The sequence below is a fragment of the Callithrix jacchus genome, chromosome 4, assembly GCF_049354715.1.
Source record: "Callithrix jacchus isolate 240 chromosome 4, calJac240_pri, whole genome shotgun sequence".
Classification (NCBI taxonomy): Eukaryota; Metazoa; Chordata; class Mammalia; order Primates; family Cebidae; genus Callithrix; species Callithrix jacchus.
The window spans coordinates 5,091,123-5,117,407 of record NC_133505.1 but is presented as its reverse complement, the minus strand read 5'-3'; the positions used below and the strand labels follow the sequence as shown (position 1 = coordinate 5,117,407).

At 42.2% G+C, this 26,285-nt stretch overlaps 1 protein-coding gene across 16 annotated transcripts in view; it reads right to left on the bottom strand.

Moving 5' to 3' along the window:
- The window catches only part of CARMIL1 (capping protein regulator and myosin 1 linker 1), a 468,543-nt gene that overhangs the window by 244,251 nt on the left and 198,007 nt on the right, over positions 1–26,285 (bottom strand). For 4 of the 16 annotated variants that reach the window (XM_054254719.2, XM_078368166.1, XM_078368168.1 and 1 more), the window contains exon 1: positions 21,194–21,334. The exons of the other annotated variants lie outside the window; for them this stretch is intronic. The gene's annotated coding sequence lies outside the window, so the exon portion shown is untranslated. Of the gene's footprint in view, positions 1–21,193; positions 21,335–26,285 lie in introns of those variants that run through there. 16 annotated transcript variants of the gene reach the window in all.

The following is a 26,285-nucleotide window of genomic DNA, read 5'->3' as shown; positions in this document are numbered from 1 at the left end:
AATCTCTGGAATCAAGACTAGGAATTCTGGCAACTAAGTTATCAAAATATTTTCACCATTTATAGATTCTGGCAGACTTAGTCTCTAATAATACAAAAATAAAGAGAAATAAAAACATAGCTGTCCAAACACACATACAGTAGAAACAGAGAGAAAGATGAGTGTACCCCCTAAAAGTCCCTTTTGCAACGCAGGTTTTTTGCTACTTTAGACCAAATATTTCATGTGGCCCAAAGCATGAGCCCACATCTGGCAAAAAAGAGTATACCGTCTAGACTGTGGCTCCTTGAAGGAAAAGTGTGCGTCTGAGTTACTTGTCAGTTTCCAATGAGCTACACAGTGCCTGGTGCAAAGAAAATAATAAATGGTTGATCAATAAAGAGAGGCTGTAGGTCTCACATTTAAAAAAGGGAAGAATTGTCAATAAAAGTATCTGAGATTTGTTTACAAATTCATTATCAAACATGAAATCTAATCAAACCATCTCCCGGGAAGACTGGCCAGACCCGCGTGGTGCGCTATACCGCGAAGTGGGAGAGGTAACAGACTTTTGAGAAGTGGGTCACGGTCCATTTGGAGACGTGCTACAAGCAAATGAAGGAATAGAAACAAAGAGAAGATTTTGACTTTAAATTGGTATTCCTCTAACATTTAGTAAGTTAGGAAAGGTAAGTCCTCAGGAGAGGCTGTGTGGTGGCAGTAGCTTCCCTGGACCGTGCCCTGTGTGCCAATAACACCCTGCCCTTACTGAGAGCTACAGAGATGGTCAAGAATGCTCCCACACCTTTTTAGACACCTTCCAAAACTGCCCTAGTTTGAGAACCACAGATTTTAAATAGGAAATTATTCAGGAGCTTGCCTTACGGCTAAGTTCTTTTGGTTAATTTATAATTTAGAGTGCCAGAGTCATATTCCAGGGCCGTATCTTATTGTCCCCAAATTTTTAATAAAAACTGTGAAACAATAAAGATTATTAAAATAAATACCTGTATACGCCCCCCACCAATAAAAACATTATCGAGGCACGGTAGTGGGCACTGTAATGCCAGCTACTGGTGAGGCTGAGGCAGGACAATCCCTTGAATCCAGGAGGCAGTAGTTGCAGTAAGCCAAGATCGTGCCATTGCACTCCAGCCTGGGCGGCAAGAACAAAACTCCCATCTCAAAAAGTAATAATAATCCATCTTAAAAAATAATAATTCTGGCAATATGACAAAACAGGGTTCTATAACAACCCCAAAAGATCAAACTAGCTCTTCTGCAATGGATTCGAACCAAGACGAAATCTTTGAAATTCCAGATAAATTATTCAAAAGGTGGATTATGAAATCTATTCAAGGAAATACAAGAGAGAGGTGAAAACCAGCATAAAGAAATTGAAAAAACAATTCGAGATATGGAAAAAAAAAAAAAGAAAGAAAATTTTTTGGTTTTTTTTTTTTTTTGAGACGGAGTTTCGCTCTTGTTTACCCAGGCTGGAGTGCAATGGCGCGATCTCGGCTCACCGCAACCTCCGCCTCCTGGGTTCAGGCAATTCTCCTGCCTCAGCCTCCTGAGTAGCTGGGATTACAGGCATGCGCCACAGTGCCCAGCTAAGATTTGTATTTTTTTTTTTTTAGTAGAGACGGGGTTTCACCATGTTGACCAGTATGGTCTCGATCTCTTGACCTCGTGATCCACCCGCCTCGGCCTCCAAAGTGCTGGGATTACAGGTGTGAGCCACCGCGCCCGGCCCTGAACAAAAAATTTTCTAAAGAGATAGATATTCTGAAGAAAAACCAATCAGAACTTCTGGAAATTAAAGATACACTTAGGAAATTGTACAATGTAGCAGAAAGTTTAAACACTAGTCTAGACCAAGCAGAGAAAATAATTTCAGAGCTTAAAGATAAGCCTTTCAAATTAACCCAATCAGAAAAAAGAATTAAATTAACAAAGTCGGCCAGGAGTAGTGGCTCTTGCCTATAATCACAGCACTTTGGGAGGCCAAAGCGGGTGGATCATGAGGTCCAGAAATCGAGACCATCCTGGTCAACGAGGTGAAACGCTATCTCTACTAAAAATACAAAAATTAGCTGGGCATGGTGGGGCGTGCCTGTAATCCCAGCTACTCAGGAGGCTGAGGCAGGAGAATTGCTTGAACCCAGAAGGCGGAGGTTGCAGTGAGCCAAGATCGTGCCATTGCACTGCACTCTGGGTAACAACAGTGAACTCTGTCTCAAAAAAAAAAAAAATTAACCAAGTCTCCAAGAAATATGAGATTATGTAAAACAGTCAAGCCTTAGAATCAGTGGTGTTACTGAGGGAGAAGAGAAAGCAAAAAGTTTGGAAAACTTATTTGAGAAAATAAGTGAGAAAAATTTCCCTGGCCTTGCTGGAGATTTAGGTATCCAAATGCAAGAAGCATAAATAACTGCTGGGAGATTCAGTGCAAAAAGGACATCACCAAGGCATACAGTCATCAGGCTATCTAAAGTAAACGTGAAGGAAAGGATTCTAAGAGCAGTGAGATAAAAGTATCAGGTGACCGACAGGGGAAAACATACCAGACTAACAGCAGACTTCTCAGTAGAAACCTTACAAGCCAGAAGGGACTGAAGTCCCATCTTTAGCTGCCTCAAACAGTAACTGTCAGCCAAGAATTTTTTTATCCAGCAAGACTGTTTTATAAATAAAGGAGTCTTTTTCAGAGAAGCAAATGCTGAGGGAATTTGTCACTACCAGACCCGCCCTACAAGAAATGCCAAAAGAAGTTATTGATCTTGAATCAAAAGATTGTCGTGCACCAGAATAGAACCTCTAGAAAGCCTAAAACTTACAAGACTTATCGAACAATAATACAATGAAGAAAATCAAGTACCTAGGTTACAATCAACATAACTAAACAGTACCTTGCATCTTGAGATTAAATACTCTATGTAAAAGACACACTTTGGTAGAATGGATAAAAAGTCACAAATCAAATATCTGCTACCTTCGAGAACATCACCTAACATGAAAGGATTCTTATAGACTCCAGGTAAAGAGGTAGAAAAAGATATTCCATGTAAATGAGAACCAAAAATGAGAAGGAAAAGCTATTCTTACATCAGATAAAACAGATTTTAAAATAATAACAAGAACAACAAAAAAAATTACATTATAATAAAAGGATCAATCAAACAAGATGGTATTATAATCCTAGATAGATATGTACTTAAGTCTGGGACTCCACATTCATCAAACAGTTACTATTGGACCTAAGAAAAAAATTAGCAACACAATAATAGTGGCAGACTTCAATACTCCACTGACAACACTACACAGATCACCAAGGAAGACACTCAACTAAGAAATATCAAGCTGAAACTATACTCTAGAACAAATGAAACTAATATATTCACACAAAACCCCACCCGAGAACGGCAGGATATGCATTCTTCTCATCAGAACATGGACCATTCTCCAAGACACACCATATGATAGACCACAAAATAAGTGTCAGGAAATTTAAAAAAATCAAAAGCATACCAAGTATCTTCTCAGACCACAGTGGAATAAAAGTAGAAATCATCTCCAAAAGGAATTCTCAAAACTATCTAAATACACAAACATTAAACACCCTACTCCTGAATGACTTTTAGGTTAACAACGAAATCAAGATGAATATTAAGAAATACTTCAAAATGAATGATAACAGTGACACACATCATCAAAACCTCCGGGATACATACAGCAAGAGCAGTGCTATGAGTTAAGTTTAGAGCACTAAATGCCTCCACCAAAAAGTAAGAAAGATCACAAGCTGACAATCTAACATAATACCTCAAGGAACTAGAGAAGCAAGATCCAACCAAAGCTGGCAGAATGAAAGAAATAACAAAAAGCTTCTCATTAGAGCGGGACTAAATGAAACCGAAACAAACAAAAAAATACAAACGATCAAGGAAACAAAAACTTGGTTTCCTGAAAAGATAACATCGATGATGATTAGCTAGACAAACCAGGAAAAGATTCGAGTAAACACAATTAGAAATGAAAATGGAGACACTGTAAGCAAGAGAAATATAAAAGTTCACTCAAGACTACCTCGAACACCTTCATGCACACAATCTAGAAAATCTGGAGGAAATGGACAAATTCCTGGAAACATACAATCCTTCTAACTGAATCAGGAAGAAACAGAAATCCTGAACAGACCAACCACAAGTAGCAAGATTGAATCAGTAATTTTAAAATTGGGGAAAAAAAAAAAAGCTCAGGGCCAGATAGATTCACAGCTGAATTGTACCAGACATTCAAAGAAGAACTGGTACCAATCTGCTGAAACTATTCCCAAAGATTTAGAAAGAGGGCATCCTCTGTAACTCATTCTATGACACCAATATCACCCTGATACCAAAACCAGGAAAGGACAGAACAAAAAAAAAAAGAAAAAAGAAAACTACAGAACAATATCCTTGAATCAACACAGATATAAAAATCCTCAGCAAAATACTAGCAAACTGAAGCCAACAGCACATCAAAAAGATAATTCATGATCAAGTGGGTTTCATCCAGGATGCAAGGACGGTCTAACATATGCAAGTCAATAAATGTGATACATCATATAAACTGAATTTTTTAAAAATCTATTGATCATCTCAATAGACGCAGAAAAAGCATTCAATAAAATCCAGCCACGCTTTATGATAAAAATCATCAACAAACTAGGGATAACAGGAACATACTTCAAAATAATAGAAGCTATTTATGACAGATCCACAGCCAACATCACACCAAAGGGGAAAAGCTGAAACCACTGCCCGTCAGAACTGGAATGAGCCAAGAATGCCCACTCTCACTACTTCTATTCAACAAAGCACCAGAAGCCCAAGCCACAGCAATTAGGGAAGAGAAAAAGTAAAGGGCATCCAAACTGGAAAGAGGAAATCACACCAAGTCTGTTTGCCAATGGTATGATTGTATACCTAGAAAACCCTAAAAATTCCCCCAAAAGACTCCCAGATTTGATAAATGAACTCAGTGAAGTCGTATGATTGTATACCTAGAAAACCCTAAAAATTCCCCCAAAAGACTCCCAGATTTGATAAATGAAGTCAGTGAAGTCTCAGTTTACAAAATCAATGTACACAAATCAGTCGCAAAAATAAAATAAAATCAATTACCTAGGAATATACTTAACCAAGAAGGTGAAAAATCTCTTCAAGAAGAATGACAAAACACTGCTGAAGGAAATCAGAGATGACACAAATGGAAAAAATATCCCATGCTCATGAATTGGAAGAATCAATATCATAAAGTGACCCCACTACCCAAAGCAATCTAGAGATTCAATGCAATTCCTACCAAAATACCTACATCTTTTTTACAGAATTAGAAAAAAAAAATTCATACAGAACCAAAAAGAACCCAAATACCCAAAGCAATCCTAAGCAAAAAGAACAAAACTGAAGGCATCACATTACCTAATTTCAAATTATACTACAAGGTTATAGTTACCCAAACAGCATGGTATTAGTATAACAATAGATACACAGACCAATGTAACAGAACAGAGCACACAGTAATAAAACCAAATACTTACAACCACAATGGACCTTCGACAAAGTATACAGAAACAAAGATTGAAGAAAGGACTCCCTATTCAATAAATGGTGCTGAGAAAACTGGATAGCCACATGTATAAGACTGAAAATGGATCTCCATCTCTCAACATATACAAAAATCAACTCAAAATGGATCAAATACTTACATCTAAGAGCTGAAACCACAAAAATTCTAGTAGACACCCTAGGAAAAACTTCTGAATGTTGGTCTAGGTAGAGAATATATGACTAAGACCCCAAAAGCAAATGCAACAAAGACAAAAATAAACAAATGGAACCTAATTAAACTAAAAGGCTTCTGCACATCAACCATCATGAAAGTCAACAGACAATCCACAGAGCAGAAGAAAATATCTGCAAACTATGTATCCAGCAAAGAACTAATATCCTCAATCTACGGTAACTCAAATAAATTAGCAAGAAAAAAAATAATCCCATCAAAAAGTGGGCAAATGACATGAACAGACATTTCCAAGAGAAGACATACAAATATATAACACAATGTCCAACGTCACTGACCGTAAAGGAAGCGAAATTAAAACCACAAGACACCACCTTACCTTCGGTCAGAATGACCGTCACTAAAAAGTTAAACACAATAGATGTTGGCGTGGATGTCGTAAAAACGGAACATTGACTTATACACTGCTGGTGGGAATGTAAATGAGACAACCTCTGTGGAAAACAGTATGAAGATTCCTTAAAGAACTGAATGTAGGTCGGCCGCGATGGCTCACGCCTGTAATCCCAGCACTTTGGGAGGCCGAGGCAGGTGGGTCACGAGGTCAAGAGATCGAGACCATCCTGGTCAACATGGTGAAACCCCGTCTCTACTAAAAATACAAAAAATTAGCTGGGCATGGTGGTGCGGGCCTGTAATCCCAGCTACTCGGGAGGCTGAGGCAGGAGAATTGCCTGAACCCAGGAGGCGGAGGTTGCGGTGAGCCGAGATCGGGCCATTGCACTCCAGCCTGGGTAACAAGAGCAAAACTCCGTCTCAAAAAAAAAAAAAAAAAAAAAAAAAGAACTGAACGTAAATCTACCATTCCATCCAGCAATCCCACTACTGGGCATCTACTCAAAGGAAAAGAGGTCATTCTATCAAAAAGACATGTGCACACATAGGTTTATCACAGCACCACTCACAATTGCAAAGAAACAGAACCAACCTAAGTGCCCATCAACTGATGAGTGATAAAGAAAATGCAATCTATGCACTATGGAGTACTACTCAGACGTAAAACAGAATGAAGTCTCATTCACAGCAATCTGGATGAAGCTGGAGGCCATTATTCTACGTGAAGTAACTCAGGAATAGAAAACCGAATACCATATGCTCTCGGTTACAAATGGGAGCTAAACTATGGGTACACAAAAGCAGGCAGAGTCATTTAACAAACCCTGGTGACTCAGAAGAGGGAGGAAAGGAGAGAGAGATGAGGGATAAAAAACTACTTACTGGATGCAACCTATACTCCACAGATGATGGGCACTAAGATCTCATTTACCGCTATACAACTTGTCCATGTAACCAAAAACCAGCTGTACCTCAAAAGCTATTGAAATTTTATATATATGCATATATACACATTTCAACTAAAAAAATCTACTTTGTGAATAAAACTCCTGGTTCAACCTACAGTTGGCCCTTTAGTCTTTCCACTTCGTGAGAACCAGCTCTCAGGGTGGAAGAGCTACGAGGCAGACAAACCCCATAGTGATATTCTGTCATCCCACGCAAATGCCGGGGCTGTGTGACTCCATCGGGGCAGTTCAAAAGACAAAGTACTCCTGTCCTCTCCTACTAAGAGCAAGCACATCATGCAGGCAGCTTACGGTTATTTTCCACGTCTTCTTTACTAGCCAGGCTAGCCATGTCTTTATATTTGACAGCTGGCTACACACCCTCAAAAATAAACACAGTCATGGAAAGGTTGCTCTGCTCCCTGCTAATACACTTGTAATAAAGCTACTTTTGCAGAAGCCTGGCGCTGTGGTCAAAAGCCACCTTCCTCCTCCTACTCCCATAAAGATGAGGGTCTTGACTAAAACAGAAGCCACCCAGAGTCCAGTTCTGAAATGAAAATATCACACGCATAAAAGCATTAAAATGTCCCCTATTGAGCTGGTTTCAAATGTTTAATTACTGTAATTATACGCATACATACTTTATCACTGTTTTCTAATGAGGTTGGCAAGGAGATAGAAACTTGGCATTTTATTCTTTGTTTAATGCTCTTGGTTTTTATGCTTACTGTAACAGCTTGCTAGAAGAGCACTGGAGATAGAGTCGAATAAGCTTTAAAGGACAAGGGAAAACAGCTCCCAGTGGATGGTACACACAAGGCAAAAGGCCGAGACTAGAAGCACCATCATGAGGAAGAGGAATGGGCCAAGGTAAGGAACACCATTCACAAACAGGAAAACCTGGACTGCAGCCCACCTACCTCCTCTCCTCACTTCAAATAAGACTTCCAGCTTTAAAAACAAGGCGGGTGGCTGGGATGGGGAGCCAGAGCTGCTTAATCTGAAAGCACCTTTCAGGTTCTTTGCAAAACTTTCCAAGTCAAGGGAAAAATTCAACACCCAAATGTACAAAGCCAGCTCCAGAGGCAAACGTCGGCACTTCTGAGATCAGCAGTACTCCAAGGTTGGTTCCTAGCCTAGGAGAGTTCTCCTGGTGAAAGAGGCTACTGTGGACCAAAGGCCCAGCCTTTCTGCAGGGGAGGAAAGTCAGCAGTTTACTTGAGAGTCTGCATAGTAAGTGAGGAAGTGGTGAGAGGTGGCAGATGGAAAGGGGTAAGGGGGGTGGGGGACACAAGCTAGACCCAGACAGCTGTGATGTTATAAATGTAGCAGCCAAGCAATGTGGAAACAAGAGTGAGTCTTAGCATCTGATTAACTGAGAAGCAGCTGTGGTAATTTCCGAACTAGCTTCAAAACAAAACAAACAAACAAAAAAAGAAAATACACCCTTGCATTCAACTGTTAAACTGACTGCAAGAGTGATCAACGGGTTGAAAATAAAACTAAAGCTGGAGACACTGAGCCTTGCTCTAATGCTGTGATGGCACAGGGCCATGCTACGGGGTAAGACCAGGCTATGATGCGTTCCCTGTCTGGACTTCCAAGAAGCACTGCCTAGAACAGGATCCAACACAGATCCACCCAATAGTTAAACCCAGCCTTTAACAAAGGCCCTGTGGAGACACCAGACTAATTTGAGCCTAAAGGGAGACTCCTACAAGTTCAGATAAACTTAGTTACTTACACTCCTCTACTATAGTGGACTTAGAAAGACATGTGATCTAATCATGTAAGGGGTTTTCAATTCAGCCAAAATCACTGGCAAACTTTCCTTCCTAAAATGGCAAAAACGAACCTTCCTAAACAGAGCTGCTCCACTGTAATTCTTTATAGTATATCAATAAAGTACATCATTCTGTATAACATATTGATCAATACAACATATTTTAACCAACTGAACATTTTAGTGAAAAAACATGAGGCTGGGACACAGAACAATATACATACATGGAGCCATTTATCACATTAAAATACATAAAGACCGCAGACATGTAAAATCTCATTCATTTCACATCTAGATATTTTAACCATTTCTGAAGGATATAGGAGTCCAGAGGAAAGAGCACAGGACTTAAACATTTCAGTAGAGATTTTTAGGGAGAATCACAGAACTACCTGTTAGGTGACTCTTAGGTTATTGCTTCTATCTACTTATCTGGGGTTCTGTGAGATTCCTGAGTCGTGTCTGCTGTGTCTCCCTAAACTGAATGCACACCTTTGGTTTCATTTGAAAACATCTGTATGCAGCTGGTGATTATTAGGAGGTGTTAGCTGTCTGTTCAATGTGCTCTAAGAGTGAGGTACTGGGCTAATTTAACCCAAGTAGCTTTATAATTCTGTTACAATCTCTCTGCAGCCGCCTACTTTTTCTAGGGCAGAGGGAAATGGAAAAAGTGTGATTTAAGTAATTCAGCTGAGCTTATTTCCCTTGGGAAAAGGAGAGCTAACAGCTAGTCTCAGAAACTAAGTAAGTCGTGTCTGACCTCTTTTAGTTATTTAAACGTAGCCATACCTTTAACTAACAAAGAGAAGGTGTTCTAGTCAGCTCCAGTGAGTATCAGGGTTCTCTGCTTTTGGCAACCAACTGCCTTGAAATGTGAATTTCTCTCTGAGTTGTGCTCAGAATTTTCCTGATAGTTCAGCTGACATGGAAAAGTCTGAATGCAGCTGGGCACAATGGCTCATGCCTGTAATCCCAGCACTTTGGGAGGTCAAGGCAGGCAGATCACATGAGGACAGGAGTTTATGACCAGCCTGGTCAACATGGTGAAACCCCGTCTCTACTAAAAATACAAAAATTAGCTGGGCGTGGTGCCACGTGCCTGTAATCCCAGGTACTCGGTAGGCTGAGGCAGGAGAATCACTTGAACCTGGGAGACAGAAGTTGCAGTGAGCCAAGATTGCACCACTGCACTCTGGCCTGGGTAACAGAGCAAGAATCCGCCTGGGGTGGGCAGTGGGGAGTCCAAATGCAGCACAGGCAAGGTGGTCTGTGGATAATGAAGGAGAGCGTGGGTTGTTTGGAAGTCAAGTGTTCACACATGGAAGCCTATGTGAACTTGAGTTACTTCCGTACTGCATTAACACTCTGTCTCCTTAACTCTTCCCTCTCTTAGTCTTACCCTCCTTACCTTTCTCTTCAAGCCTTAATAGGACTATGCACCAGCAAGGGCACACACAGCCAGAACACAAATAGCTGAGTGTTCTGGGGGCACTGATGATGCTGGTTTGCTAGTTCTCCCCCAGGAGGTCCTTCCAGACACAGCAGCAGCCCCCACTTCCTGCTCCTCAGTGGCAGCCACCCTCTAAACCACTCTCCAACCACACATCAGCCCCAAGAAGGCCAGGTCTTCTCCCCACTCAGCAGCTTCCATCCCACTCGACCCAGCTTTGTCAATGATAACCTTGCTTTGTTTGTTTGTTGAGATGGAGTCACACTCTGATATGGAGTCTTACTCTGTTGCCCAGGCTGGAGTGCAATAGTGAGATCTCAGCTCACTGCAACCTCCACCTCCCAGGTTCAAGCGATTCTCCTGCCTCAGCCTTCTGAGTAGCTGGGATTACAGGAGCCCGTCACCACGCCCAACTAATTTTTTGGATTTTTAGTAGAGACAGGGTTTCACTATGTTGGCCAGGCTGGTCTCAAACTCCTGACCTTGTGAACCGCCTGCCTCGGTCTCCCAAAGTGCTGAGATTACAGGCATGAGCCACGATGCCCAGCCTGCTATGTTTGTTTTTTAACCATCATATGTAGGGATACTCTCAGTATTCTTAGCACTAACAAAAGCAGCTCCAAAGACAGAAACTGAAACCAAGAGTTTATATCGCGGATTCCCCCTTCCGCCAAAAAAGCAAATGTGATGCAGCACTAGACCACACCCCCCACATCAAAACTACAGCACAAGCTTTCCAAACATAGGAGAGAAACCAATTTTCACAGCAGCAGCCAACATGTGAAAATACTTTTATTGCAAAATGGAAGACTATAGCTCAGCGAATACATACTGGAATATTAATGAGTAATCACACAGGTGGCTATGCAAACACTGGACTCACGCTTCAGTTGTGCAGAAGCATAAACCTTTCTAGAAGATCTGCAAGTTAACTTCTTTCACCTCTGAAAGAGCTCCCCCAAAGTCAATCATTTTCCAAAGGAAAAGTCATAGTCAGAAATACGTTTTAAGTAGGCAAGAAAAGAGCATACTTGTATTAAACTGACGCAACCATTTTTTTTTTTTTTTTTGAGATGGAGTTTCGCTCTTGTTTACCCAGGCTGGAGTGCAATGGCGCGATTTCGGCTCACCGCAAGGTCCGCCTCCTGGGTTCAGGCAATTCTCCTGCCTCAGCCTCCTGAGTAGCTGGGATTACAGGCACGCGCCACCATGCCCAGCTAATTTTTTGTATCTTTAGTAGAGATGGGGTTTCACCATGTTGACCAGGATGGTCTCGATCTCTTGACCTCATGATCCACCTGCCTCGGCCTCCCTAAGTGCTGGGATTACAGGTGTGAGCCACCGCACCCGGCCTGATGCAACCATTTTTAAATTAGCATCTTACCAGGGGCTGACCTGTACAGACATGATTATTCTCTTATGTCCTGTAAGAGGGTGCTGTTGGTTAACTTAAGTCCAACAAATCTTTATCCTTGAAAACTTACATTTATTTATGTAATGTATGATGAGATCTAGTCTGTGCCAGGCATATACGGCAGTGAGCAAAACATGCAAAAATCCCTGCCTTCAGGAGGCTCACATTCTCGGAAAGGGAAAACAATGCACCGATACATAAAGGGACACGGGGCACATTCAGACTGATCAGAGTGTGATGGAGGAAATTCAGAAGGATGGGGTGAGGGTGAGGTGTTATAATTTTAAATGTCAGGGACAGACAGAGAAAAAAGGTAACACTGTACAGAGATCTGAAGAAGGTGAGGTGAGGAAGTGCCCCAAACTGCGTGGAAATCTCAGGAAAGTTTTCCAGACAGAGGGAACAGCTAGTTCAAAGACACTAAAAGGCCAGGCGTGGTGACCCATGTCTGTAACCCCAGCACTTTGAGAGGCCAAGATAAAAGGATGGCTTGAGGCTAGGACTTTAAGATCAGCCTGGGCAACACAGTGAGACCACATCTCTACATTTTTCTTTTTTCTTTTTTTTTTTTTTTTTTTTGACAGAGTTTCGCTGTTGTTACCCAGGCTGGAGTGCAATGGCACGATCTTGGCTCACTGCAACCTCCGCTTTCTGGGTTCAAGCAATTCTCCTGCCTCAGCCTCCCGAGTAGCTGGGATTACAGGCGCGCGCCACCATGCCCAGCTAATTTTTGTATTTTTAGTAGAGATGGGGTTTCACCTCGTGAAACCAGGATGGTCTCGATCTCTTGACCTCGTGATCCACCCACCTCGGCCTCCCAAAGTGCTGGGATTATAGGTGTCAGCCACCATGCCTGGCCATTTTTCTTTTTTAATTAGCTAGGCATGGTAGTACACACTTGTAATCCTAGCTATTGGGGAGGCTGAAATGGGAGGACTGCATGAACCCAAGAGTCTGAGGTTTCAGTGAGCTGTGACAGTGCCATTGTACTCCTCCCTGAGCAACAGAACAAGACACCATCTCTAAATACATAATACACGTATACATTCGTAAACGGACGCTGAAAGACGAGAATGTCTAGGAGGTTCAATGGCTAACAAAAATCTACACATTTTGCTGTTTCCTAATCTTAAAAGCTACATCCCACATAGAGATTTCAAAAGGCTTATGGCCAGGCATGGTAGCTCACACCTGCAATCCTAGCATTTTGTGAATCCAAGGCAGACGGATCGCTTGCACTCGAGAGTTCAAGGCCAGCCTAGGCAGCATGGCAAAACCCCATCTCTACTAAAGACAGACAAATGAGCCAGGTGCAGTGGCTTATGCCTGTAGTCCCAGCTACTCAGGAGGTCGAGGCCGGAGAATCACTTGAGCTCAGGAAGTGAAGGTTGCAGTGAGCTGAGATTGCGTCACAATACTCCGGGGTCTGGGTGACAGAGCCAAACCCTGTCTTTAATAAAAGGGGGGTGGGGGGAGTAATTCTTCTCAAATATTGGCATACTGAAAGTTTTTTCTTAAATATACAGCATCTGGCACTACTGTGATAAATAGAAATGTATGCATTTTGCTTTCCCACCGTCCCTCAGTGCACCAACAGCTTCTTGTCTGTAGTGAGTCAAGGCGCTGGGAGTATGCTTAGCACCAGAGCAACCAAAACTAGTAGGCTGAATACAGCACTCAGGTGGGCTACAAGCCTGAGAGGCCTACAGGCGGATTCAAGAACCGACGTGCAAGAATCTCTGCCTTTATTCTCTACGCTACAACCATCCTCAACATTCGTGGCAGCATCAAGGTGGTGAAGGAACGCAGCACGGAAAATGGTAATAAGACCAAAATAGAGCTGGACGGAAAAAATATCCCATCTCTGCACTTCCAAAATAATAATGTGATCCAAGCTCCTTTCTTAAAATTTAAGATTTATAAAAAACAAAAGAGACTTTATTCTGAGTACAGAGGAAGAGAAAAGGAGAACTGTGTCGGTAAAAACGAACGTGAACACTGGGAAGCCAGATGGGGAAAGGCCAAGGCTGAGTGAAAGCAGTCGAGGCTGAGAATCAGCAGTGCTCGGGCCCTCACCTCGCCTCCTGGTCCACTGGTGGTAATAGCCTTGGGCATGATACTGCACTCTTCCGGGGTTTCACTTCCTCATCTACTAGAAAGAACTCATAATCCCTACCTTGTAGGATTGCTGTAAAAATTGGAAACAGCAGATTAAAAGTAGCTAGGATGTTAAAAAGCCAATCTCAAAAGGTTACGTGTTGTGTAGTTGGGTTTATAGAGACTAACATGACAACAGTACAGAGATGAAGAATTAGTGGCTGTCCGGGGTTAGGGATGTGAGGGGAAGGAGAGAGCCGACTGTGGTTATAAAGGCATACCATTTGGGACCCTTGTGATGGAACTGTTCTGCATCTTGACTGCAGTGGTGGTCACACAAATTTTCACGTGAGAAATTGCACAGAATTAAATGTACACACAAACAGGAAGACAATGTGTAAAAAGTGGCAGGGCCATGGTAGCTCATGCCTGTAATCCCCATACTTTGGGAGACTGGGCAGGAGGGTCACTTGAGCCCAGGAGTTCAAGACAAGCCTAGGCAACACAGTGACACCCCATCTGTACAAAAATTTTTGTAAATTACAGGCATGGTAGAGCATGCCTGCAGTCACAGCGAGCTACATGGGAGGCTGAGGAGGGAGGATCACTTGGGCCCAGGAGGTCAAGGCTACAGTGAACCATGATATTACCACTGCACTCCAGCCTGGGCAACAGAGTGAGACCCTGTCTCCCCGACCCCCACACACACAAAAAAAGAGACAGACAGAAATCTAAACAGTGTTAAAGTGTTCACGACTGTATCAGTGTTAATTGCCTGTGACATTGTAATACTGTTTTGCAGCAGTCACCATCAAGAGAAACTGGGTGACAGGGACACAAAATCATCCTGTATAACTTCTTACAACTGTCTATGAATCTATGTATAAAACTACATGTGATTTTTAAAATCTCTTCACCTTCAAGTATCTGGCATGTTAGAAGTGATCCATAAATGGCATGTTGGCCAAGTTATCATCTCACCTAAAAATCAGAAGTGCTAATTCCTACTTCCCACTAATGAGATTTTAGAGGAAATGTTCAGCAATGTACTGGCACCAAGTAAAAGCTCACTCAATGCTCCCTATCCTGGCCCTTCAAAACCTCACTAATATTCAAGGAAAATGCAAACACTTTTTATAACCAATGGAGAAACTTACACAGTTTGCTGTCTCCGTAAGTATGCACCAAAATAAAAGAACCCTCTAAAAGAGAGAGAAGAGAGAAAATCTTCCACGGTCTAGAGCAGCCTCTGTCGGTGTTCTCCGTGGAACACTAATCCCCCTGAGAGGCTCCTAAATAAATCAATAAATGGTCCCTGGTCAAATAAATATGGGAAATGCTGCACACACCATCCCCCTTTGGACCCACCGGTAAAAAAGAAAATCCCTATCCAAATTCACCTACCCCACCTTTCTCCAAATTTACTTGGTCAAAAATAATTTTTAATACCTACTGGCATCCTAAGAAATGCTCCCAGGTGTGGAATTTTAGAAGTCGTTCTACATCGGTCAGCTACTCACTACCTCGTTTCTTCACCCACTATATGCCTGCTTTCTTTTCTCTCTTTCTTGTTGTTGGTGACAGAGTAAGACTCTGGAGTGCAGTGGCCCGATCTTGGCTCACTGTAACCTCCGCCTCCCGGGTTGAAGCAATTCTCCTGCCTCAGCCTCCAGAGTAGCTGGAACTACAGGCACGCACCGTTATGCCCAGCTAATTTTTGTATGTTTAGTAGAGAGGGGGTTTTACCATGTTGGCCAGGCTGGTCTCAAACTCCTGACCTCAGGTGATGTGCCTGCCTTGGTCTTCCAAAGTGCTAGGATTACAGGTGTGAGCCATCGCACCCAGCCCCATAATGTACTTTAGAAGAGAAACAAATGGGCTTTTCCACAGCTCATGTAGTGGTTTTAACTACACACAGCTGGTCTTCAATAAATGTTTGCCGAGTTGGAGTCGATGAAAGTACGATTCCAGGATGACACCCGTAGGCATTAGGGAAAGTGACTTTCACTACTTTTTTAGTCTCTCACTTAGTGAAGAAAACAAAGGCACGCCTTTCTGGAACTTTCAGGTGCCAAGGTTTTCTACTTATGCCTGTAGGATCTGGCCTGAGGGGGAGCTGCTCATGGGGAACTGCAGTTCACAAGCTAATGTGATTATAAGGGTTCTGAGAACAGGCCTGAGTTCATTTTCTGTTGTTATAACACAGTATCACAGACTGTGTAATTTATTTTTTTAAAAGAATTTTTAAAAATGTTTTACCTTTCTTTTTTTTTTTTTTTTTTTTTTTATTTTTTGCTCTGTCTTATGCATCCTGAAAGAAAAAAAAAAGTATTTCTTAGAGTGCTGGAAGCTGAAAAATCCAAAACTCAAGGGGCCACATCTGGTGAGGGCCTTCCTATTATGTCATAACATAGCAGAAAGCATTGTATGGTGAGAGAGCAAGAGCATGCTAGCTCAGGTCTCCCTTCTTATAGAGCTACCTGTACTATCAATGGGAACCCCACCCCCATGACCTCCCATTTAACCCTTATTATGTCCCATAGGCCCCACCTCCAAATGCAACCAACATATGGATTTGGAGATTAAGTTTCCAACACATGTAATTTAGCAAACACATTCAAAGCATAGCAAAGCTCATGACTAAAAATATCCATACTTACAGCTATAAATCCTGAAATTCCTGTAGCAGGATGCAAAGGCTTTCATATTAAAAAAAAAAAAAAAAACAAAAACAAAAACAAAAACCTCTGCCTGCAACTATTCCTAAAACAGACAGTAAGTCAAAGATAAGTCATTTTCATAAAGATGACTTAAGACTAAAGTCATAAATGAATTTTGGAAGTCAAAGATCACGCTTGGAAGGGTGGGGTGGGAAGAGCGTGCAGAGGGAGACAGAAATAGAAGAAGGAAGGGAAAACTAGTTTCATGTAATTCACAGGTCCATCAGGACCAAAGATACTGTTACTATTTAGATGAATGACCCATATTCTATCTTGTAAAAGCATAAATTGACTGTAAAATGTTGCCACTTTTAAAAGAAAAATTAATCAGAATAATGAATAAGATAAAATTTTCTTAAACAAGATTTGAGGAAAACTTCAAAATCTTCTCAATTATAAATATCTTCTACGTAAAGCTTCAGAAAGGAAGACTTTATCATAAGCCCCTAACATAATGAAAAAAAATTCTCAAACGCTCAAAGGTAAGAAGGCATACTCACCAAGCACATCCCACAAAGCATACTCAGACATCTTTAGGAACATTTCCAACATGTTTGAAAACAAAAATGGGTTTCAGATAAAACCTCAACTTAACTGGGAGAGCCATGCTTCCCTCTCATGCTAGGTAAAACTGAGCAATCCTAAAATCACATGCATATGGCTGTCAGCATATCCACTCCTCAGCATGAGTAAGGGCAGGACTTATCACAACATTTCAAATTAGCTAAGACCTGAGTTGGGAAGCCCAGGCTGCCCACTTCCCAATGTCCCTGCTACTCTTTCTCAACAGTCCCCCTGCGGTATCACAGGGCCAAATCTCTCCTCTTGGGCACAATAATTTGAGCAGCATTTGCCTTGGCTACCCCAGCCTTCTTCTCTCATTGGCCAAAAAACATGGCAGAGAAAAAAATATTTTGGCAAAAAAAAATCTCTGGTAGTTGAACTGAATTTAACACAACAAAAAAAGTATGTAAGGTTTAGCAGGAATCCTAATGGGCTTTCAGAAATCAAAGTCCCCACAGACTAAACAAGCTGGAGATAAGAAACTTAAAAATCTGCCTGCTGAATAACTGTCTAGGAAAGTTTTCTTACAAGGAGCCCGGCCATCTTTTTTTTTTTTTTTTTTTTTTTTTGAGACAGAGTTTCGCTCTTGTTACCCAGGCTGGAGTGCAATGGCGCGATCTCGGCTCACCGCAACCTCCGCCTCCTGGGTTCAGGCAATTCTCCCGCCTCAGCCTCCTGAGTAGCTGGGATTACAGGCACGTGCCACCATGCCCAGCTATTTTTTTGTATCTTTAGTAGAGACGGGGTTTCACTATGTTGACCAGGATGGTCTCGATCTCTTGACCTCGTGATCCACCCGCCTCGGCCCCGGCCATCTTTTTAAACTCCCACTCCTCGCTGCAAGGTGCTCTCTTCTCTATTTCAAAGACAAAGTCAGTCTCTGTTTGCTTCCTTCTTTCCCTCCCCCACTCCTGCATACAAGAAATGGTGATTTTTCTAAATTCCTTTTAAAACTGATGGAAGGAGGGAAAAGCCTAAGAGTTCTTCCTAATCCAATGTTCTATTAATAGGGCTGTTAAAGCAGTGCAGGTTTTACTATACTCTAAGTGGGAAGACAATGAACAATGACTGCATTGTGCCACACCGACTCCCCCACCCCTCAGGGAGGCTGAATGATGTCTTATCTGGCAGCCCCCATTTGGACATTGATACACCTGTGAAGTGGCAGGCCCTGCAAAACTGCAGAAAAAAGTTCTCCCTTTTAGTCTGTTACCATGCCCAACATCATTTAGGCCAATAATGCCATGTTAAAAAAAAAAAAAAAAAAAAAGTGAAACTTTTTTTTTTAAGTGCTTTAGTTTTTGCAAAAGACTAAACCATTCAGCCAGACTTGGCCAAACCTGCAATTTACACAGTGGGACACAGTATAACAAGTGGCCCAAATACCCCTAAGGGAAAAGCCAGACTCATGGATTCAGAAATGAGAAAAATGCCTCTGACTTGCCTTCCCGGTCCACCCACTGTGCACATCAGTGCAGCCACAGGAAATGATTCCCCTTTCAGTTTCTCTGTTGTAATAGTCAAGGGAACGCAATCCCAATATCAGGAAAAAAAATTAGCATGCCAGTGGAGCGCAAAGGCTGCTGGATCATCAGAGTGCCTCCTCTCAAATTCCAAACACAAACCCACATGCCCGAAACGCTACACGGAGCCAAGTGGTTCTGTGCCGGCCTCGAAGTTTTGCTCTGCTGGGTGTCTTATTTATCTTTGAGCCCTGGACCAGCTTAACGGCTGATGCTTCTGCCCTCCTGGGTCCAGTGTCAAATCTGCCAGGAGAGCCTCATCAACAGGCAGAGCGAGCCTCAGTGAGCTAGGGGAAGCCAGACATCAAAGAAGTGTGCATCTGAGAAATCAGCCTGCCCTGTCATGAGGTTCTGAAACACCAGCTCACTGAAGAGAACATTAAAAGCTTCCAACAGCAGGGCTGAATGGCTGTCAGCACAAATCAGTGAGTCCAAGTCCTTCCGGCTTCCTCTCCCGGCCAGAATGGGAGAGTCTTAGTTATAATGGCATTCACAGACCTCTGCCCAGCAGAGCAAGCCAAGAGAGAGCCTTCCATTAACAGCACTCAAGAAGCCTGTGACCATGGTACCCAGTGTCCATCGTGGCAGAGAATGGACAAGCTGTGATCCCAATGATAAATGAGCACAACCACCACAGAATACACCGTACACAGAATGACGATGCTTCATATTTAGCTTCCAACCCTGAGCTAAATAATCAGTATTCTTGGCCACAATGACCGTATAATAAAATTGTTACAGCAAGGTATTTCTACAGTGCAATGCCTTTGTTCATAGGATAGCTATTCTCATCTTTGAGTCCTCCTTGAGTCATGTTACATAAACACATATACACAAGTGCACCTGTTTTGCAGCGCATTTCCAGGCGTTATTTCTCAGAAATGTACGGTACACATTTCCACTGTTTGCTACTTAGCACGCACTTCGGCAATACATCACTTCTTTATGATAAAATGGCTCTATAGCCCCTGACTTTCGTGGAGTGTGGGAATTCACCAAATTATTTTTCCCCTTAGAAGCGTTACTTGAGCTGGGTGAAGAATGTTTAAATATAATAGAAACATCTTAATCTTCTAATTCTGACTCTTCTTTATCGATAGCATGTTCTCTAACCCCATCCCCAAAACAGGAGAAAGCTCTATATATGCATCACATTAAAGTGACACTTCTCCTTCCTGTGTATCCCCACTTCTTTTCTACTGTCTAACATGGCCAGAAACAAATGTATAAGACAATTACAATGCTTCACCCAGAAATGAAATCTAGCTTTTACTCTGTGGAAGAAATATTACAGTCAATGTAACACTGTCTTTTAAGACCACAGCCAAGACACAAGACAACCTGTGCTCACAATTTTGCTCAGAAATGGTTGGCCCATGCATTAGATAAGTTTTTTCTTAACCAATATTAATTTTTCTTACCCAAAAAAAGTTATCTCAAAATGCGTGTGAGGCACTTCTGTGGTACTCCTTATGTGGACAAAACTAGCAAGAAAGATAAGTCAGCCCAAACTGTCAGGGTGAATGCTTACAACCAGCTCAGTCGTAACTGAAAACGTTCATCCTTCACTGACACAAAATCTTAAAATGTATGACTTCAAACTCTTCGGCAATCACACCTAGAAAACTGAAACAATCATAAATATGAAATCAAAAGTAATGTACCTGCCATAATGCATTATGATTGATTACAGTTGAAATAGTTTTGCCAACTTCACTGACCAGCTACTTGTTGAAAGGCACTTTTAAAGTAGTTGAAGCTTCTTCCTTCGTTAACGTTGGAACTACAGGTTGCTTACACTGAGAAGCTTATCCCTGCTCAAGATGTAGGAAGCTGCAAGGCTTATTAAAATTAAAGAATTTGAATCATGACTCCATAAATATCTATGTTCTTTTGTTTGTTTTCTTTTCTTTTCTTTTCGAGACAGAATTGTTCCCTGTACCCCAGGCTGGAGTGCAGTGGTACAATCTTGGCTCACTGCAACCTCTGCATCCCAGGTTCAATCGATTCTCATGCCTCAGCCTTCCGAATAGTTGAGATTACAAGCATGCACCAACACACTCGGCTAATTTTTTTGTATTTTTAGTAGAGATGGGGTTTCGCCATGTTGGCCAGGCTGGTCTTGAACTCCTGGTCTCAAGTGATCCACCCGCCTTAGCCTCCCAAAGTGCTGGGATTACAGGCATGAGCATCTAGGTACTTTTAGAGTGTTTTGAATTTTTGTGGTATAAATTCATGAATCCGAAATTTCAAGTGCTTTCCAAATTGTAGCAAGAAAACAGAATCTGACAACAACCATCTATGTAGGAAATTCCAGTTATCTAATTAAGTTTATTTTAGAAGTGAGCCCTTCTGAGAAAAACTCATTCAAATCACAGAATTTCCTCACCCTTATAGAGTGCCCCACACACACACACACACACACAAACCCACAATCACTTCTCCAGAGCCTTAGAACAGTCTCCATCTCACCCTAATAGTCAACACCCCTGAAAGTAGTCATTCTGAAGTTAAGACCCATACCCACCTGCAAGGTAAGAGCTGGATGTAAAGAAAGGCTACCGTTTAAGGGACCCTGAAGAGGATTCTGTTTTTCGCACCATCGTTGAATAAAGACTGCACAAAGAGCCTCCGTCCAAAAGAAGGTCTGCTGCACAGACCACAGACTGCCAGGGTGCCTGCCTGCTACACACAAATGAATGACTAATTCATGAATTCAAGAGAACACCACGCAAGACTCTAGCAGCAAAAAAAGCTCAATTAACTCAAAATTAAACAGTACCCAACAGCTGTAGTGAGCTCCTCACGAGAAGACCTTGGCTGCTAGAGGGCATGAAGAACTAAGAGCACTAACACAGGGTCATCGGAAGGGAGAAGTGCCAGGAAAAACGACCTTGTACGTCTTTCCATGGGGGACCCTGTACTGAATTGAGAAAATATTTTCAGCTGAGTTACTTGGTGAGGTTTACACCCTAACCACCTGGAATCCTTGTTGCTTCCTGACATTCCCTCCCTTTTAAACCAAGTCTCTGGTTTTGCAAACCCACCTCTATCTAAGCATTCAACTAATGAAATAATGAGGACTGTAAAAGAAGTTGAGCAAACTCGTTGAACCGCTGAAGCAGAAGTCTGAGGAGGAGCAAAGTCCGGCCAAAGGAACCTCTTTCTCCTACTGTAAGCTGGGGGCATCTGTGGGAGGAGGGTAAGCAGTAGGGCAAGCGGTGAATGAACAAGTATATGAAGATATGGCTGACCCCACCCACACTGCCATAAAAGACAGTCAGCGGACGAGAAGGAGAGGTTCTAGAGAAGCATGGCACGGCAATGTGAATACACTTTACTGAACTACACACTTTAAAATGGTTACGGTGACAAATTTCGTGTGGTTTTTGGGTTTTTATTACCAGAATAAATTTTTTCTAATTAAAAGAAAGATATTTAACAGACACAGCTCTCATACATTTATTCTGAGAGGTTTGGGGGTTTGTTTTACAGACAGGGTCTTGCTCTGTCACCCAGGCTGGTTTAAAGTGCTATGATCCTCCCGCCTCAGCCTGCAGAGCGGCTGGGACCTCAGGTGCGCGCAGCACACACAATTAATTTTTTTTTTTCTTTTTTCTTTTGCAGACACAGACTCTCCCTGTGTTTCCCAAGCTTGTCTTAAACTCCTGGCCTGGTGGCGATCCTCCAACCTCAGCCTCCCAAAAGTGCGGGGATTACAGACATAAGCCACCTTGCCTGTCCTTACTCTGAGGGGTTTGGGGGCACTTAGTTATTTGCAAACTGGATTGAAAATAAAGGTAATCAAGAGGAAAGCAGTATTCCTGGTGTCTTGCCCAAGACACAGAGGGAAAAACAAGGGCTGTCAAGCCACGGAGAGTTCCTTCTTGGCTCATTCATGTGGTTATACTATCAGAAGCATCTAGTATATGTATGTTGACTCTAAAGTCCTATGTAGGAAACCGAAGAGCTTCGGGGTCCCAGATGTTACATCTCTTTGTTTTACTGATGGCCTTGCCTTTGGACCGTAGCACTGAAGAGCTGCCCAGGAAGAGGATATTTGGTTCTAGATGTACGTGCTCCAGAATATTTAGATAAGGGTGTCTGTCTGCAGACTCATCAGCTTGATGAGGACGACTCTGCACTGACATCTATCAAAGTGTGGGAGTGCCCATCCAGGTGACTCCAAGGTCAGCAGACTGGGTCCATGAGCAGAATCTTTGGGAGTCAAACTTCACTCATGGTAAGGGAGAACTGCTGAATGGTGATACATCTGCAACGAAATTAGACTCCCTTCCTAGGCAGTGGATTTTGTCACCGGAAAGGTTGGAGAAGTCTTCGATGAGGTGAGGCTGGGCTGCATTCCTTCCCAACTCAAGTTTCTGCAGTCTATTAGCTCAGGAATGTGTTTGGCTACAAGTAAGAGAAAGCTCAAAGCTTTTTAATCTTTTCACTTCGCCACCTTAGCATGCTAACTTTTATCTTCCTGTTTGCTCCCTTTTGGTCACAAGATGCATGGATATTCCACCTCCAAGTTCAAGCTCATGTTGAAAGCAGAAGAAGCTGAAAACCTCGAGAGGGAATCCTGCCTCCTGAAAGCATAGTTTTCCTAGAAAGCCAGAGCAGGCCAAGCATGGTGGCTCACTCCTGCAACCCCAGCACTGTGGGAGGCCAAGGAGGTAGGATCACCTGAGGCCAGGAGTTCAAGACCTTGTTTGGCAATAGGAAGATCTTGTCTCTACAAATAAAAAAAGCTAAATGAGTAAAGTGTGGTGGTACACGAGAAGCTGAGGCTGGAGGATCACTTGAGTCCAGGAACTGGAGGCTGCAGTCAGCTATAATCGTATCACTGCAACCTAGCCTCGGTGACAGAGCAAAATATTGTCCCAGAAAAGAAAAAAAAGAAGAAGAAAATCAACGCAGACTCTTCCACTTATATTTAATTGGCCAGAACATGTGATATTGCCACTTTTAGTCCAGAGTTTCTCAGCCTGGGCACTACTGACATTTGGAACCAGACAATATTTTAATCTGTGGATAATCTATCTTTATCTGCGCATTATCAGCATCCCTGGCCTCTACCCCCTGGATGCCAGTGGCACCCCATTCCTAGTTGTGAAACTTAAAAATGTCTGTCTCTAGACACTACCAAATATCCCCTGCAGGGCTAAACTGCTTCTAATGAAGAAACACTCTTAGGCTAATCACTCCAGAAGCTAAAATGAAAAGGGTAGTGAATGGGGCAGGGTCAGCCAATCAACAGTGTCAGCAGCAAATTCTCTATGTCTGTTTCTTAAATTTTTCTTAATTAATGAGCTTACTCACTACCATGCTAAGTATGTTGAAGAATGTAAGAGAAATGTACAAAGTGCCCTCATCTTACAAATACTAACAATAAAATTTGGAAAATCAAGAATGCTGCACAAGAAACAATCAGAAAAAAAAAGACACCATAAAAGACTAGCTAAGCCACAGAGACAAGCAAGGCATCCTTCAGCTGGCTCAGACCAATGGTTCTAAGAGCACATAACGTGTAGCTCAGAGTGCTTGATGAAAATGTCACTTCAGAGGCAGAACTTGTGTTTGAAGACTGGAAATATTTAGACACATGGCAAGAGAGCAGGAAAACAATATAAACAAAGATCAGAAAATAAGCACACTTAAAACCTCCAGATCTACTCTCTGATAGACATGGATTCTAGTCTGAGATTTTGGGACAGCATTTAACCTGTCTGCAGCTCAGTTTCGTCATCTGAATAACAGAGACAATAACATCTATCTCTTAGGATTGTTGAGAGACTCAAAAGAGAGCAAATCAATGATAAGAGCATCCGGCATACAGTGAGCAATCAGTTGTTAGCTTCTATTATTACACTTATATATCATATTATTTAACATAACCATAATTCAGGAAGAGGGGTCATCTGTCAGGAATCAGAGAATTCTTGCTAGGGAGCAGCTGGCGTATTCTGAGCAGGACAGCCAGAACCTATAGTTGGTGGCAGCCGGAACCTAGAGTTGGTGGGTAAAGCCAGGCTTCTGATGGCCACAAGATACCAGGTGAGATCTAGGCAGGGTGGCAGGAGAAGCCACACAGAAGCACCATCTACTCCTACAAGAGGTGGTGGCAGGAGGGGCTGACTGGAACTTGTGGGTGAAATCAAGTGAGCCACTGGCCAGTAGCCAGGGCCAGGTTAGTAGTAAGACTGTAGTTATTAAGTGATTTTAGCTCACAGAGCATTCTTACATACACTAACGGACTGATTTGGATATAACAAGACTGTTCATAGGTAAGAGAGAGCTACTCTAGGAAGACAGTTTTCTTAATTACTAAGTCACTGCCAAGCAAAGTGGCAAGAACTAGGAAATACCAGATTTGCCTTCTATTAGCACAAGAGACACGATGAAGCAGAGAATGATTCATGTAGCGTCTTTCACAGACACAGAAAAAATAAATAAGCTTCAAAAAACATTTACCAATCTGTGCACTCTGACATGTGAGCAGGCCACCAGTGGGCCTTCTGAGTCCCAAGTTCCCAGCTTCCAGGTCCCAAATATTTTATGATCCAGGGACGAAGATAAAGGCCATTCAAAACTATCTTCCTGATATCCTATTTTTCCTGTCAAGATTTCTTAGTAGTTAACTTGCACAGATGCTCCCCTGAGTTATATACATTAATCATACACTGTTTAATAAGTTCCACAAGCACATAATAAAAACTTGAAGACACATAATAAAAGTTTAGCCTTATCTCAAAAAAAAAATGCCCCACAATGCTGGAAAACCACAGAGAGAAAGAGCAAGATGCCCAGGCTGACGTCCCCATGGCATGGTTTCCGTGACTGCCCCACCCTCGCGTGCCCAGTTCCTGTTACCTGGAGTCACCTATAGATGAATACTTTTTTTGTTTGTTTGTTTACTGTATCCAATACATGTTTTCACCTTCTGTGAAAATTCGAGGTGCCAAATATTTTCTTTTTTTTTTTTTTTGAGACGGAGTTTCGCTCTTGTTACCCAGGCTGGAGTGCAATGGCGCGATCTCGGCTCACCGCAACCTCCGCCTCCTGGGTTCAGGCAATTCTCCTGCCTCAGCCTCCCGAGTAGCTGGGATTACAGGGACGCGCCACCATGCCCAGCTAATTTTTTGTATTTTTAGTAGAGACGGGGTTTCACCATGTTGACCAGGATGGTCTCGATCTCTTGATCTCGTGATCCACCTGCCTCGGCCTCCCAAAGTGCTGTGATTACAGGCTTGAGCCACTGCGCCCAGCCCAAATATTTTCTTAAACATTTAGTCCTTGCTGGCTTTTGATAAATATTGAACATTGACAACAAAAAGAGATTGATATAATAAAAACCTATGCCATGAAACTTGTGAATAAAAAAAAAATCCATTTATGATAAATGGTTCCTGATAGACCCAGTATCACATCACAGAAGCAAGAAGGAGCCATTTCCGGATTTCAGGGGAAGACTTACTCCTGGAACACAGTAGGGCTGAATAAGCCTATTTTATTTTCATACCCTTGGGAATAATACTCATAACACCAGGCATTTTACATTTATGTTATTTTCCTTAATCATCACGCAATGGGGTGGATCATCACTGTCCATTCCT